The following is a 17,375-nucleotide window of genomic DNA, read 5'->3' as shown; positions in this document are numbered from 1 at the left end:
TGGCTCAGCCTCAGAAAGTCGGCCTCATACTCGGCCACTGAACAATCTCTCTAAGTAAGATTCAGGAACTCACGCCTCCTAGTGTCGATGTAACTGGCCCCCACATACTTGCTCTGGAAAGCCATCTTAAACAAATCCCACGTCAGAGTGTCAGGCTGAGTGCCATCCCTAACTGTCAGCCACCACTGATATGCTTCATCGTGAAGCAACAAAATAGCCCCATTGAGCTTCTACTCGGTAGTAAAATCCAGATCATCCATAATACGCTCTGTGGCCTCCATCTAGTACTCAGCCACATTAGGAGCAACGCTAGCGATGCCCCTAAATACCTCAGCCCCATTGGACTGGAGTCGTTCCGTAACCGACCCACAGACTCCAGATCCAGCATTAGCCCCAGCGACCTTTTCTAGGATTCGCGACATGGCCTGGGACAATGCGTCATCCTCAGCTGCACGGTCTTAAGACTCAGCACCAGTCTTAGTAACAGGTGACACCGGCATCTCGCTAGTGTCCAAATTAAGGATCGTATCAGATACAAATGACACAGCTCGAATCCCTCTACGGCCTCAACCTCGACCTCTAATACCCCGTCCATGAGTACCACGTGTGCTCATCATAATTTCAAATTAATCAATATTAAAAATTTTATGCAAGTCAGTTTACAGTTTTGATAGTTGTTATTGGGTATTTTATGCAGAAGAGTTATCAGAGTACTCAGAGTCTGTTATCGTAAATCATAGTTTACTATGATTTTCAATTTACACTACCTAGAGTGTTTCAATAAGCATACTACCTACAGTAGTTTCACAGCAAACATTAGTATTTTCAAACAAGAATTCGGTATATTCTAAGCATGCTTTCAAACAACTTCATACAAAGTTTCAGAAACTTACAGGATCAGTGCCAGAGACTCAGTGAACCACATACTAAATCAGAGTATTTAAAAACATTCGAAAGTGTTTCTTTAAAAGCAATGGAACCCAAAACTCACAGCTGAGTTTTGAACCTAGCTTTAATACCACAAAACATAATACCCCCAACCTGGCATAGACGCTACAGCTGAATCTGGCGGCGTCACATGTGAGTGCTTTTTAGAAAAACCTTAGCAAGTTAAAAGTCGTCCAACTTGTTATCTTTACTTAAGTCGTGAAATCTCTATTCCAAATATTAAGTGAAAACATATCATTAACGCGGAAGCTAAAACATCATTAATTTATAAATTAATAATTTAAAAAATTAAAATCCCTGAAATAAACCTAAAATAAATATTTAAATAAAACAGAAAAAATAAAGTGCTACTCAAAAATCTGTAAATGTCTACCAGTGGTCACCATCGAGCCCTCCATCACATCGATCCATCTACTGCTGGGGATTACCTAAACAGATAAATAAATAAAGAGGTGAGTTTTTACAACTCAGTGTGTACATCCCCACAAACAGCATGCATACAAACAGATAACAGAAAACAGTTATTCGGCCTCAGCCATACAGATATCGCATGCATAACAAATCGGATATCAGAAATATCATGCCCACCAGCCCTGAACACCATCTCCGTCAAACTCAATATACCATGTGGGGATAAAATCGACCCATCCAACCCTACACACCATAAAGTATCGCATCACAGCACATATCATAAGTATGCAGCTTAGCTGCCAGATAATAGGCTTATGAAACCCTTTAGATACTCCCTTCACTTCATCAAACCCACCCTGATGCAAAGCATCATACAAGCATGGCATGCTATAATGCAGACAAACAGATTATACCTTCATTTATAGAATAGATCGGATAATCATGCTAAGTATATCATGTGAGCACATACATCACAAAATTAAGAGTCTAGATAAGGCTTACCGACCCTACTACAGGTCACAGTCGGCTTAGGCGACCCGTGCAACCTTACAGAACATTTCAGATTTAAGGGCTCATAGGCCCGTATGGGTCACACAGCCTAAATTGGCCTTGCCCGTGTGGTCCACACGGCCCGTTTGCCTGAGCTCGTGCCTCACACACAGCCTATAAACCATCACATGCCTATTTCTATAGTGCCCGTGTGACGTACACACGGCCTGGGCCATCAGTGACATGCCCGTGTCTCGCGATGCAGCCTACCCACGGGCAGACCACACGCCCGTGTAGCGTCGACCGACCACTTTTTGACTTTCACTAAAACTCGTTTTCTGTATAATCAGAGTACACACGTAGTTTATTTCGCTGTTAATCCAACCACGAGCACTCAAAGCCTAAAATCGACAATACCGAGCCCAAAATCAGTCTCTTAAGTCAGATTATTAAGAATAGGCAAATCCTTAAATGAGAGATCTACTTACCTTCACTGAATAACAGTGATTTCTCACTGTTAAGAGCTCGATTAATGATCCACAGACCCTAGTATATTCCTTAAATAGTAACCAAAATCCCTCTTAAACAATCTCCAAGGAAATCACTTAACTTTATTAAAAACCAAACTTACCGAATTGACGAAATCACTAGCAACACGTCACAACTAATCGAAGGAAAAGAAAATGGAGAAGAAGGGGAAAAGAATAAGAGAATTTTGGCAGCTAGGGTTCGGAAGAGGAAGAACGACAAAGAAAATATTTTTCCAAAACGAGAAGGAAATAAGAAAACCCCTAATTTTTCCTAAACCCTCAACTCAGAATTTTTATAAAACCCAAACTTTACTGAAACTTGCAGCAAAATCCCATTACTGCTGCAGGGAATTGAACTCCAGACCTCCAACACACCAACACACATCATAACCACTAGATTAGAAGGCTCATTCTATTAGGTTTTTACCATCAATTCCTTATAAGCCCACTGACCTAAAGTCAGGCTTTACTCAAATAAAACCAAAATTTAGTCCAAGTTAAAACTTGAACTTGGGACCTCCCAAACACACCTGAAAGCACATAACCTCTTAAACTACATATATATATACCAAAAAGAATTAAAACAAAAGTTTTGATATTTCCATGCTTAACAATCACAAAAGCCAAAATTTTAGAAATTTGGGGTGTTACAGTATAGTGATGCATCCTTGAATGGATTAGGATGCGTGCTCATGCAAGAAAGCAAGGTGATAGCATATGCCTCGAGACAACTAAAGCCGCATAAGAAAAATCATCTGACACACGACTTAGAGCTAGCAACCATAGTGTTCGCACTGAAGATCTAGAGACGCCACTTGTATGGCAAGAGATGTCGAGTTTTCACTGACCATAAAAGTCTAAAGTATTTAATGACTCAAAACAAATTGAACTGTCGCCAACGGAGATGGCTAGAGCTCATAAAAGATTATGAGTTGGTGATCGACTATCACTCGGGGAAGGCGAATATGGTCGTCGATGCTTTGATTAAGAAGTCATTGTTTGCCTTAAGGTCTATGAGCACTCAGTTGTCTGTAATCGAGGATGGTTTGATTCTTCCCGAGTTGAAGACTAAGCTGACTTTTCTCCAACAGATTTGTGATGCTCAGAAGGTTGATAAAGGGTTGCAAGCTAAGAGAATTCAGTGTGAGTCCATGTAATGACCCAAATTTCACGGGCATCAGAAAAGTGCAATATCGGGCCTCCAGATTAGTAAACTGAATTAGTAAATAATTATTAGGAGCAATTATGAGTCTAGTAGTGAGCTTAATTAAATTTTAATTAGGTGAATTTAGCTTAATTAATAGTAAGTAGGAAAAAGACTAAATTGAATAAGGGGTAAAGTCTAATTATAGATGAAAAAGGAAATAACAATGACCGAATAGGCAATTAAGCCTATTTGGGAAGATGAAACGGCAAAATGGAGAACAATGATTATATAAATATTTAATTATAGTTAAAAAATTTATTAAATCAATTTAAAATGATTAGATTTTATATGATAAATAAAGTATGATTTTGACAAGTGGATCGTGATAAAAATATACAAATGTAATACTAATATGTATACAATTGTAACATAAATATTTAATTACTTTTTATTTAAGTAAATAGATATTTATTACTTACTATTATTAAGTTAAAAGATATTTATTAATTAAATAATTATATTATAAGATTTTTATGTGATAAATAAATTAAATAATGACAAATATATGGTGATGAGACCATACATTTGTAATAAATATAAATATGTACACTTATTATATAATTATTAATTTACTTAATATTAAAGTAAAAGATATTTTAATATATAATATTAATATATATATTATGTTAATAAAATAATAAAGCATAAAAGAAATAAGAAACAAAGATAGAAAAGAAGAACGTAATAGCAAACGAGAAAGAATGGAAGAATGGGGGAAAGAAAAAAAGAAAAGGAAAAACTAGGGATTTGAAGCTTTAAGCTTTAAAAGTTAAGTCAATTAAGTCTTTTTTACTTAATTTTGATGTTTTTGAAGTCTTAAAACAAGGTTTTGATGAAATTCAGTTAATATTTTGGAAGTTCATAGGTTTTCAAATATAGTTCATGTAGAACAAAAATATGAATTAGGGGGTTAATTGAATAAATTTCAAGTTAAAAGTGATAAAGGGATTAAATTGTAAAAGAAGCTATAAGTTTTGTGATAAAGGGATTAAATTGAAAGAAGTTTTAGATTAGGGTTTTATTGTGAATATTGAATAGTTGAGTTGAATATAGCAAGAAATTAAGTAGAAAATAAGTATGAATTGAGTTAGAAAAGTAAGTGAATTTAGGTATGGATTAAATTGGGAATAAGTAGGAATTAAATAAAAATTCAATTATTTGTCATAATTTAATGTTGAATTAATAGTGAAAATTATTTTTTTTTGTAGCTAACAAGGAAGCCGAGGCATCAACATCGAAAGGAAAGGAAAAGGTTGTCGGGGAGTAATCGAATAAATCCAGGTTTGTATTACTATAATTCAAATTATTTATTATTAAATGTTAAATTTTATTCATGTGTATAGTAAATAAAATATGAGGTAATTATTATTATTATTATTATTATTATTATTATTATTATTATTATAATTATTATTATTATTGAGATGAGTGAGAATTAAATTGAATAAATGATATGAATTGGTATTTGAATTGTATATTGATTGAAAGCGGAAAATGAATTTGAATCGAATTGTGGCTGATATTGAGTTGTGAAAATGTGTGAATTGTAAATTGAATATTGATTGAAAGGTGGAAGATAATTGAATTGATTCGTAAATGAATTGAAAGTGATATTGAATTGAGAAAGTGAATCGAATACCCTATTAACTAATCGGGCTGAGTCGAATATAGTTGGCAAGCCATAGGATTGGAAGAGTTCGGGGATACTTCGACCTCGAGTCGATGAGACACTGGGTGTCATTATTTTACATCGGATAGATTCGATGAGGTACTGGGTACCACTTTACTTCGGCTCTGCCGATGAGACACTGGGTGTCAACTTTGCTTTGAACAATCCGATGAGGCACTGGGTGCCAAACTAGTGTGTTTAATTGGATCCCTGTATCCGCCAAAGTCTGAGTTTGTTAATAGGGGTAATTAAAGGAAAAGTTAAACTAAATAAAATGAATTGGTTGAGCCATTGAATGAAATGTAAAAATGGAATGTGAATTAAAAAAAATGTGATTTGAATGTGAGTATGAGAATGGAAAGCATGAACCAATGGTTCATGAGATGGATAATGGCTCAACATGAATGTTTATGATTTCAATTGTTGATTTGCTAAATTGAATTGTATGAATATATTGAGAATGAAAAATTTATGTTTGAATTGGTTTAGTAAAAAATAAAATAAAATAAATAAAGTTATATGATTTAATGATATGATTATTATGTTTATAATTTGAATCATGGTAATACCACTGAGTATAAAATACTCAGCGTACAGTTGTTTCTGTACACAGGTTAATAGGTGTTCAGAGTCTTGGTTCAGCATCCAGGCGATCCTGACTCCAACGGAAAACTCGGTGATGTATTCTTCTTTTGATAAAAGTGGCATGTACATAGGTGTTATTTTGGTCACTTTAAAATACTATATGATTTTTGTTGTAAAGAATGGTATTTGGTATTTTGGTCTTTAAACTAATGAAATGGTATGAAAATTTATATGATATACATGGTATAATTGGTGCTAAATTTAGAATGGAATGAATGAAATTTTAATTTAATTTTTAATGGTAATATAAATGTTCATAGAGTAAATTATCAAATTATTGTTATAGGTATGATTTTAATATGATTAAACATGAAATTGCATTGGTTGAAATATTGGATTTGGATTGGTCTCGTTTTGAAATTGCAGGGAAGGTTAGATATGTATAAAAGGGTTATATTGAGTTAAAAAAAATCGTCGGAGCACCCGAACAAGTCCCGATTCCCCTCTAATACGTATTTTGGGCCTTGAGATTCCAATCAAGGGACTTTATAATTATTTTATAATATAATATGTTCCATAATTATTTGAATATTAATCGTAAATTGTCTGATTGTTCGGTAATGCCTCGTAACCCTATTTCGGCTACGGTTTAGGGTTAGGGGGTGTTATAGTCCAGCAGTGAACCAGATTTTCTAAGTGACTCCAATGGTTATTTGAGATTCTGTGGTAGGATTTGTGTTCCGAAAGACACTGAGTGGATTCGGAATATTCTACATGAGGCACACAACAGTTGTTTGTCAGTTCACTGGGCAGTACAAAAATGTATAATGACTTAAAGAAAATGTATTGGTGGAATGGTATGAAAAGAGATATCTCAAAGTTTGTATCGAAATGCCTAGTTTGTCAGCAAGTGAAATCGAGCACCAAGTACCTTCGGGTTTACTTCAGCCTGTAATGGTTCTCGAGTGGAAATGGGATCGAATTTCATGGATTTTGTGACGGGATTGCCGTCATCACCAAGAAAGAAAGATGTTGTTTGGGTCATAGTTGATCGACTAACGAAATCAGCTCACTTTGTTCCGATACGTACCGACTACTCACTTGACAAGCTAGCCAAGTTATATGTTTCTAAAATGTGATACATCACGAAGTGCCCTTGTTGTAATACCCCACACCCGAGCCCTACGTCAGGACGAGATACGAGGCGTTAGCACACTTCATCACATGAATACAATCATATCGATGTCAATAAGACTCGATCAAATTTAAAACTTTTTCGAACTTTGTTTAAAACTCCTTAATATGGGCCGACGAGGCCCTAAACATCCATTGGAAGCCATTCAGAACCAACTCGGGTCCTTAAACTGACTTTATAAAAATGACCCTTGAAACAGGGCACATGCTTGTGTGAAAGGGAAACATGCCCGTGTGGTAATTATAACACGGCTGTGCTGATGGCCCTTGTGACACACACAGCCTAAACATCTAGGGACACACCCGTGTCTCATGCCCGTGTGAATTAAATTCTAAATTCGAGCCTATAGGGGTTTTCACACGGCCTGACACATACCCGTGTCCCTCACACGGCCATGACACGCCCGTGTCCTAGCCCGTCTCTAAAAACCTTGACATTCTGTTTCTGACATTAGCATCCAATTTAGGGCACACGCCTGTGGCTAGAGGCCGTGTCCTCCACACGACTGAGACACACGGCCGTGTCTTTGCCCGTGTGTTTACTACCATGCATACTGACTTGCAAATTTTACGTGCAAGGAACACATGACCAAGCAACACGCTCATGGGGCTGACCGTGTGTCACATACGGCCTAGACACAAGCCCGTGTGTCTACCTGTGTGGACAAAATGAGGCTATTTACCAACCCTTTTTGCCACCCTTACTTGCACTAACCTACATAACATCTAACATGACAAATCCACACAACAGTACAAGATCTAATCAGCTACACAAGGCATTATCTCATTCATGCAATTTACTCATCCATGAAAATATCATTATTTGCATATATCAATAAAAAACATTAGCCATTATCCAAGGCTTTATACAAAATAAAGGGATTCATCCCAAGCCAACACATTTGGCCAAATTAACATTGAGAGAAAACTCAAATGTCTAAGCCTTATACATGCCATATTCAAAATAATAAAACCAACTATACCAAGTGCTTTGGTTGATAGTGTGATCGATGCCTCCGACATCCAATGATCCTCGAGCTAATTAGGCGGCACTATAAGAAATGGAAACGAGAGGGAGTAAGCATAAAACTTAGTAAGTTGCATGAAAATAAATATAACAAAAAGTTTACCATTCATCATCATGCTCATAATACAAAAGTAGGCATAATCTCAACTTACTCATCACTATCGAATACTATTCACATAGCATATATTGAGCTCACATCTCATACATTTCAAATAGGTACCTGTACCATTCACATGGTTATACTTTTCTCGTTTAACTTAAACTGTAACTTTCACCGTTGAACCATTTGGAATGCTATCGGATATTCACTAAGCCTCAAACATAGGGTATAATGCTGACGCCATGTCCCAGATATGGTCTTACACTAACTATCGAAATCGGGGCCAACACCATGTCCCAGACATGGTCTTACACTGACACATCTCGTAGCCCATACATGTCCCAGACATGTCTTACACTGGCTTACATCTCGAGGCCGATGCATGTCCCAGCATGTCTTACACTGGCTCACAAATAACCCGAATGTCAAGGCATGAATATCCGATTTATTTCCTAAGGTTCAAACGAGAGTTCTGCTATCTCAATATTCATCATACATAATCATTTCCAAAATATCAATTCACATACATAATCATTTCCAAAATATCAATTCAAACACATATGATAAAAATGTAGTTGTATTATTTACATACAACTTACTTCGGATTACAAAATGTAGACGACTAGTTCGACTTAGTCTACTTGTTTTGCTTTTCCCCGGTCTAGGCCCGAATTTTGTAATTCTTGATCTAAAATGATAGAAATTCATCCATTTCCTCAGCATATTAATCTAAACACTTGACAATTCATAATTGGGAAAAATGACCATTTTGCCCCTAGACTTTCACAAAAAGACCATATTAGCCCTAGGTTCGAAAATCGATTTTTGTCACATTTTCTCACTAACCAAGTCTAGCCAAATACTTTTTATACTAGAAGCAGTCCACAATTCTCATTATTTCACACATTTATCACCTATTTTACAACTTATACAAAATGGTCCTTAGTTAGGGTTTCCATGAAAACTACTTCACAAAAGTTGTTTATTTCACAACCATGATTCTTTTCTTCCACAAAATTTTAGAAAAAAAAAACGTGAACACTCTCATGGCAAAACCCTAGACTTTCAACCAATTTGCAAAATAGTCCACTTATTTGAAAGCTCATGATACAAGGGTTCTAAAAGTACAAAAATCATCAAGAAAAACCATCAAGATCAAGACTAAGTGGCTGAAATTTCAAGCTTCAAAAAACCCCTCTAATGGCTGCTATTTTCAGTGGAAAAATGGAGAATAAAGATGACCCCTTTGATTTTATTTTAATATTCAATTTGCTAATATCATTAATTACCAACCCTAGTCATTTTTTGACTTTTTGACTCCTCATGTCTCTATGGCCTGCTAACTTGTCTTTTAAGGGTCTAATTTCCATTTAAAGACCCCCAATTTAGGTTCTCTAGCTATTTGACACCCTTAGCTACCAAAATAGGACTTTTACACTTTATTCGATTTAGTCCTTTTTCACAATTAAGCATGATGTCGCTAAAATTAATTCACCAAAATTTTCATACTCTCATATAATCATACCAAAACACATAAAATAATATTAAAAATAATTTCTCCATCCTCAGATTAGTGGTCCTGAAACCACTATTCCAATTGGTCCCAAAATCGGGCTGTTACATTTGTCGAATATTTCGGATAGAAATTCGAGGTTTACTTTGCGATTTTGGAAAAATTCACAAGAAGATTTGGGGAAAAAGTTAAATTTTAGCACTGTTTTTCAACCGCAAACTGACGGTCAGTTGGAAAGAGTAATTCAGATTCTTGAAGACATGTTGCGGTGTTGTGTTCTTGAATTCCAAGGCAGTTAGAGAAAGTATTTACCGCTGGTAGAGTTTGCCTACAACAATAGCTATCAGTCGAGCTTAAAAATGATGCCTTATGAGGGTTTGTATTGGCGTAAGTGCCGAACTCCCTTGTTTTGGACTGAACTCAGAGAAAATCAGATTCATAGGGTCGACTTAGTTAAAGAGACTGAAGAGAAAGTAAAGGTAATTCGTGATTGTTTCAAGGTCGCTTCCGATAAATAAAAATCCTACGATGACTTGAAAAGAAAAGAAATTGAGTTTCAAGTCGGTGATAAGGTGTTTTTAAAAGTATCCCCGTGGAAGAAAGTCCTCAGATTCGGTAAGAAAGAAAAATTAAGTCCACGTTTTATTGGACCTTATGAAGTGATTGAGAGAATTGGACCGGTAGCTTATCGACTAGCCTTGCCATCCGAGTTAGAGAAGATCCACAACATTTTCCATGTGTCGATGTTACACCGTTACCATCCTGACCCTTCACAATTTCTTTCACCAATAGAGGTTGAGATTCGATCAGACATGACTTATGGCGAAGAGCCGGTTAAGACCTTAGCCCGAGAGGTTAAGCAATTGAGAAATAAAAGCGTAGCACTCGTGAAAGTACTATGGCATCGACATGGGGTTGTAGAGGCCACATGGGAACCCGAGGAGACTATGAGAGATCAATACCCTAACGTTTTTATTGGTAAGATTTTCGGGGACGAAAATCCCTAAAGGGGAGAATGGTAACAGCCTAAGTTTGGGCTTAGTCAGAACAATGGTTTCGAAACCACTAACTCGAGGTCAGAGAAATTATTTTTAATATTATTTTATGTGTTATAGCATGTTTATATGAGTTCATGAAAATTTTGGTGAAATAGTTTTAGCGATTGCATGCTTAATTGCGAAAAAGGACTAAATCGTATAAGGGACAAAAGTTTTATTTCATTAGCTAAAGGTGTCAAATAGCTAGAGAACAAAAATTAAGGGTCTTTAAAGAGCAAATAGGCCTTTATTAATGAGGTGGCCAGCCATAGGGACAAAGAAAATCAAAAAGTCAAGGTTTGGTGAGTTTTTGGTGACTTATTTGACTAAAATAAAATAAAGAAAAGGGAGGCTATAGTGTTCTTCTTCTCCACTGAAATTCTCAGCAAAAATAAGGGTTTTTGGAGCTTAAAACTTCAGCCAAGCTATCCTCTTGCAAGTAAGTTATTTAGATGGTTATTTTTGATGATTTTTATACTTTTGGGACCCTTGTAACATGAGCTACCTAATGGGGGGACTATTTTGCAAAAGGATTGAGAGTTTAGAGGTTTACCATAAGAATATTTATGTTGTTAGCTAAAACTTTATGGGAGAAAATGAGTTATGGTTGTTAAGTAAACAACTTTTGTGAAGTGGTGTTCATAAAAAACATCTAAAATGGACCATTTTGTGAAGTTGGTTAAATGGATGGTAATTGTGTGAAATATTTAAAATCTTGAGATGCTATAAGTATAAAAAGAATTCGGCTAAGCTTGGTTAATGATAAAATTTGATAAAAATCAATTTAAGAGCCTAGGGGTAAAATCGTAATTTTGTGAAAGTTTAGGAGCCTAGGTGAAATGTCTTGATTGATGTGATGATTAAATTAGTGAATTTTATCATTTTAGATCAAGAAATACGAAATTCAGACCTAGACCGGGGGAAGGCCAAACTAGTAGACTAATTCAATCTAGTCGCCCACTTTTTGTATACCGAGATAAGTTGTACGTAAGTAAGACAACTTTATTGTTATTATGTGTTGAATGATTGATTTTGAATAATATAGTTGAATATACTTATGAATAATGCATGATGAAATCTAACGTGATAAATTCTCGGTTGAACCTAGGAATAGATTGGATATCCATGCCATGACATTTGAGTGATATGTGTCTAGTGTAAGACCATGTTTGGAACATGGCATCGGCCATATTATGAGAGCTAGTGAAAGACCATGCCTGGGACATGCCATCGGCGCTGATATGTGCACTAGTGTAAGACCAAGTCTGGGAAATGGCTTCGGTCACAATATGAGAGCCGGTGTAAGACCATGTTCAGAACATGGCATCGGCAATGAGACTAGAGCTAGTGTGAGACCATGTCTAGGACATGGCATCGGCCTCGACATGTAAGCCAATGTAAGACCACGTCTGGGACATGGCATTGCCAATTTACTCTCTTGTGGGAGGCTTATAGGATATCCTTTAGTATTCCAAATGGTTTTATGGGTTATTTTTAAATCTTATCATAAAGATATGGAATGATATAATCATGTTGTGAGTGGTACAGGTTTTTATTCGAGACTTATGAGATATGAGTCTAGTTATGATGCTTTAATGGTAAGAATAACATGAGTAAGTTCTATCTATGAAAATGATTTTGGAATGATTTTCTAATCTTTGGCTTCTATTTGTGATGTATAAGTATGTAGTGATATCTACCATTGTGCACTCAAAAATGTTGTGTTGGCTTATAACATGCTGTGTTTTTAAATATGCGTGGTTGACGTTGTTACTTATTTACATGCAACTTACTAAGCTTTATCCTTACTCCCTCTCTTTTCCATTTTCTTATAGTGCCGCCAAGTTAATATCAGGAATCAAGGGACGTCGGGGGCATCGATCACACTATCACCTGAAGCTTTTGGTATAGCTAGTTTAAATGTTTTGAGTGTGGCATGTATAAGGACTTTATCTTTTGTTTAGTGTCATGTTAGTATAGCCACAAATGTTGGCTCATATTGAGGTGATATTCATTTTGTATAGGCCATTGGTGTTGGCTAATATTGATTCTTATTAAATGCATTTGATGAAAATTCTCATTATTGTGGTTGTTTTGGTTATGTGTGTTTATGCTTAGGTTGGTTATGTTTGATATTGTGTAGGTCGGTACAAGTAAAGGTGGCAAAAATGCTTAGTAGATAGCCTTGTTTTTGTCCACACAGGTAGACACACGAGTATGTGTCTAGACCTTGTGTGACATACGGCTTGCCCCATGGACGTGTGGTAAGGTCGTGTGTCCCTTGCACCTAAAATTGGCAAAACAGAATGCCCAGTAGTAACCTCACAGGCAGAGACATGACCATGTGTCCCAACCATGTGGAGGACACGACCTAGCACACGGGCATGTACCGTGGCCATGTGCCCCTAAAGGGTTATTGACGTCACAAACAAAATGTCAAGGTTTTTGCACATAAGCTGAGACACTGGAGTGTCTTGGCCTTGTGGGGGACACGGCTTATGGACACGGGTGTGTGCCATGCCGTGTAAAAACCCCTATAGGTTTGAATCAAGAATTAAATTCACACGGGCTAGGGACACGGGTGTGTTCCAATATATTTAGGCCATGTGAGCAACACGGGCCTTTAACATGGCCATGTTAAGATGACACACGGGCCTTTAACATGACCATGTTAAGATGACACACGGGCGTGTCACCTTTCCATACGGGCGTGTGCCCCTGTCTGCTTGGAAATTTTAAAAATTTTTCCCTAAAGTGTTTAGTTCATTTCCGAACCATTTCTAAAGTGTGTTTTGGACTTCATAGGTCTATATTTGGGTCGTTTAGAGGAAGTTTTAAAGTTTTAAAGATTGAGCAAAATTTTATGACCCGAATATATTTGAATACATGTGTTTAAGTCCCAATTTTCTAATTCCTAATTTTCTAAAAGTTGCAATGTCACTACAGTAGGTTTCATGTGACTAATTCCCAATTTTCTAAAAGCAGATAATGGCATAAGGTTGATGCTAACTCCCAAATCACATAAAGCCTTGCTCAAATAATGGTTCCCAATCGAACATAGAATGGTAAAGCTTCCAGGATCTTTCAATTTATGGGGTGACTTTTTTGTCAAAATAGCATTACAGCCTTCTGTAAGTTCAATAGTTTCAATGTTAGTGAGTTTTTTCTTCTCAGACAAGAAGTCTTTCATAAATTTCCCATAACTCAGAATTTGTATCAGAGTGTATACTAATGAAATGTTAATCTGCAGTTGTTTCAGTGTATCCAAAAACTGTTGATATTGTTTATCATTTTCATTCCTCTTGAATCTTTGTGGAAAAGGTATAGGTGAAAGTACATCCGGTTGCGGCGACACTTTTGGTTGTGTCCACAATTTCGAGGGTCGAATATATGGCATGTGAGTGACAATTTGCAGTACTTCATTGTCGAATACATCAATAAGCTCTGTAGATGCACCCTTCCCATCAGGGCTTACGTCATCAACATCTGGGGATGCTATAGTAGAATCTATAATCGACTCATCAGTTTGTTTACCACTCCTGAGAGTGATGGCTCTACAATGCTCATTCCCTCTCAGATTGGAATTTTTGGTGTCGCTACGTAATGAGCCTTTGGATGAGTATTCAAATTTGAAGCAAGTTATCCCAATTATGCCTCCAATTCTTGAATGAAAGATAAATTTCCTTGAATAATAACTTCTGTGTGAGTAATGTGCTCCTTCATTAATGACTCAAGTGTAGTTAATGGGTCAGAAATGAAGCTAGTGCATGCTGTTGTTACTATTGTCCTTGATCATTCGGATTCATCATTTATGGCTGCATCTAAGTTTGATATGATTGTATTTGACCATGTTGTGGATACAACTGAGGATGTTGATTGTAGTTCTGTTGATTGTAATTTGATAAACCGTAATTTATACATATTTTTATCCCATGCTTAGCATATTTTTGGATGAATTATCTTTAGATTTGGTAAACTTGATGCTCCTAATCCTTTAATTTCATGTTTTATACTTAGGTAAGAATAAGAGACTAAAAAGAATGAGAAACGGGCCAAAAATAGAGAAAATGGGTCAACGTGCGAAATCAACATGGCCTGGACTTCCCCACACGAGTAGACCACACGGTCGTGTCTATTTAACAGACTCTAAACATGGCCTAAGCCACCCCACACGGGCGTGCCACACGGGTGTGTCCCTGTCGAGCCCAAGTCTAGTTCTATTCAAAAAAGGCCACTCTTGAAGGCTTTGAAGCGTTCTAAAGCCTATATAAACACCCCAGGAGGTACCTAGAAAGGAAACAGGGAGTAGAAGGCAAGGAATTACTCGAAGAAAGCCGATTGATCCATCTCTGAAGCCGAATTATCCTTCAAGACTGAAGATCTCCCTTCAATTTCCTTCAGGAGTTTTTGGTTTTTCTTTATGTTTTGTTATCATTATTCTTTTGAGATGTTTTCTTTAACACTTATGAACTAAAACCCCTAAATACCTAAGGGGAATGAAACCTAAGACGGATCTTGTTATTATTTTTTGAATTATATGATAAATATTTGACTTGTTTTTAATTATGAGTTCTTAATTCTTTCTTTAATATTCCAGGATATTGATCCAAGTATTGATTTGCTTATTCAGAGGAGCAAAAGTCCCTGTCTAAGAGTAGATCTAGTTGATTGCACCCCTAGACTTAGAGCGCCATAATTTTGCCGAATTAGGGTGAAACCTAATAAGAGAATCCATAGATCGAGTTAATGCAATGCTAGGGGTTTTAATTAGAAAGATATTTCAATTAATCAACCTAGGGTTAGACGTTGTTAGTCTCGAGAGAGATAATAATATAACTTAGGGATTTCTACGGATCAAGTCAAGTGAATAAATCGTCTGATTCAGAGTCAAATAACAAGTGAAGTCTAGGTGGAATTTCCCTTGGGTATTGTCCAAATCAATTTGTTTTTCCTAAAAAGTATTTCCTCAATTTTCTTCTCGTGCATTCTGAGTTTAGTTAATTAATTTAGATAAAACAAACCCCTTTATTTTTTAGGCTAGATAATAAAAAGAGAGTTAATACTAGTACTTTTAGTTCCTGTGGGTTCGACATTCTGGTCTTGCTATTAACTATGCTACTGTTCGATAGGTGCGCTTGCCTTCATCGTGATAATAGTTAGTTTTCAAGTACGGTCAATTATAAATTTAAAACTTATCACGATTTGACGACAATCAAGTTTTTGGCACCGTTGTCAAGGAACTAAGATATTAAGAACACTTAATTTTTATTACTTTAGCTATTTATTTTATTGCAATTTAAATTTTATTTTGATTTTTGTTACTAAATTTTCTTTTTCCTTCTGGTTGGTTTTTATAGTTTATGACTAGAAGAAACCTGTCAAGACCTATACTTTTTGATAGTGAGATCGAAAGCATAGCTCGTAGAAACCGAAGAAAAATATGGAAAAGCCGAAGATACACAGAGGAAGGACAAGAGGAAGATATCCATAATACAACCGAAAAGATGGCTGAAAATCAGAATACTCAGCTTCCTCATGTAGTTGTTGTGGATCCAATAAATCAGAATCCTGCTCCTCGTATTATGTATGATTATGCTAAACCTACTTTAACAGGAGCCGAATCGAGTATAGTTAGACCTGCTATTGCTGCAAATAATTTTGAACTGAAACCTAACACAATTCAAATAATACAACAGTTTGTTTAGTTTGATGGTTTGCAGGACGAGGATCCAAACACTCATTTGGCAAATTTTCTGGAGTTTTACGACACTTTTAAGATCAATGGCATTTTTTACGATGCCATTCGCCTTCGATTTTTTCCCTTTTCATTGAGGAATAAAGCTAAACAGTGGTTGAACTCGTTACCACGAGGGTCAATCACTACTTGGGAACAAATTACCGAAAATTCTTACTTAAATATTTTCCGCCGGCTAAAATGGCTAAATTGAGTAATGATATCTCTTCTTTTGTGCAGATGGATTTAGAAACACTCTATGATGCATAGGAGAGATACAAGGATCTATTGAGAAGGTGCCCTCACCATGGGTTACCACTTTGGTTACAGGTTCAAAATTTTCACAACAGCCTGAATCCTTCAACTAGACAGATGATTGACGCAGCTGCTGGTGGAACTATCAATAATACGACACCTAAAGAGGCTTATGAATTTATAGAAGAGATGTCACTGAATAATTATCAGTGGCAAGTCATGAGGACAAAGCTGACGAAAGCAGTACATCCCGTGATGATGTGAAATTCAAATGGAGGAGGACACACAGAATATCAATCCTTCAACCCTAGCATCGAAGAGGAACAAGTTCAATATATGGGTAACAATAATTCTAGACCTCAAAATAACCCATATAGTAACACTTATAATGTAGGTTGGAGGAACCATCCCAATTTCTCATGGGGTGGTCAAGGAAATCAAAGGCTACAACATCCCCTAGGTTTTCAAAAACCACCTTACCAGCAGGAAAAGAAGCCGAACCTTGAGGAGATGCTAACGAAATTTATCTCGGTGCCAGAGACTCATTTTCAGAATACCAAAATAGCACTTAAGAATCAACAAGCATCGACCCAAGGGCTCAAAACTCAGATAGGCCAACTTGCCAAATTGATTTCTGAATGACCAAAAGGTAGCTTGCCAAGTAACACTGAATCTA

General features: G+C 36.4%; 1 non-coding gene across 1 annotated transcript; it reads right to left on the bottom strand.

The window, feature by feature from the left end:
* Positions 1–16,651: 16,651 nt before the first annotated feature.
* On the bottom strand, positions 16,652–16,758 carry LOC128284650 (small nucleolar RNA R71). The gene has a single exon (XR_008275072.1). It is a non-coding gene; the product is annotated as a small nucleolar RNA R71 (small nucleolar RNA).
* Between the last annotated feature and the right edge of the window lie 617 nt (positions 16,759–17,375).

The sequence above is a fragment of the Gossypium arboreum genome, chromosome 11, assembly GCF_025698485.1.
Source record: "Gossypium arboreum isolate Shixiya-1 chromosome 11, ASM2569848v2, whole genome shotgun sequence".
Taxonomy (NCBI): domain Eukaryota; kingdom Viridiplantae; phylum Streptophyta; class Magnoliopsida; order Malvales; family Malvaceae; genus Gossypium; species Gossypium arboreum.
This window is presented reverse-complemented; position numbering and strand designations above follow the sequence as displayed.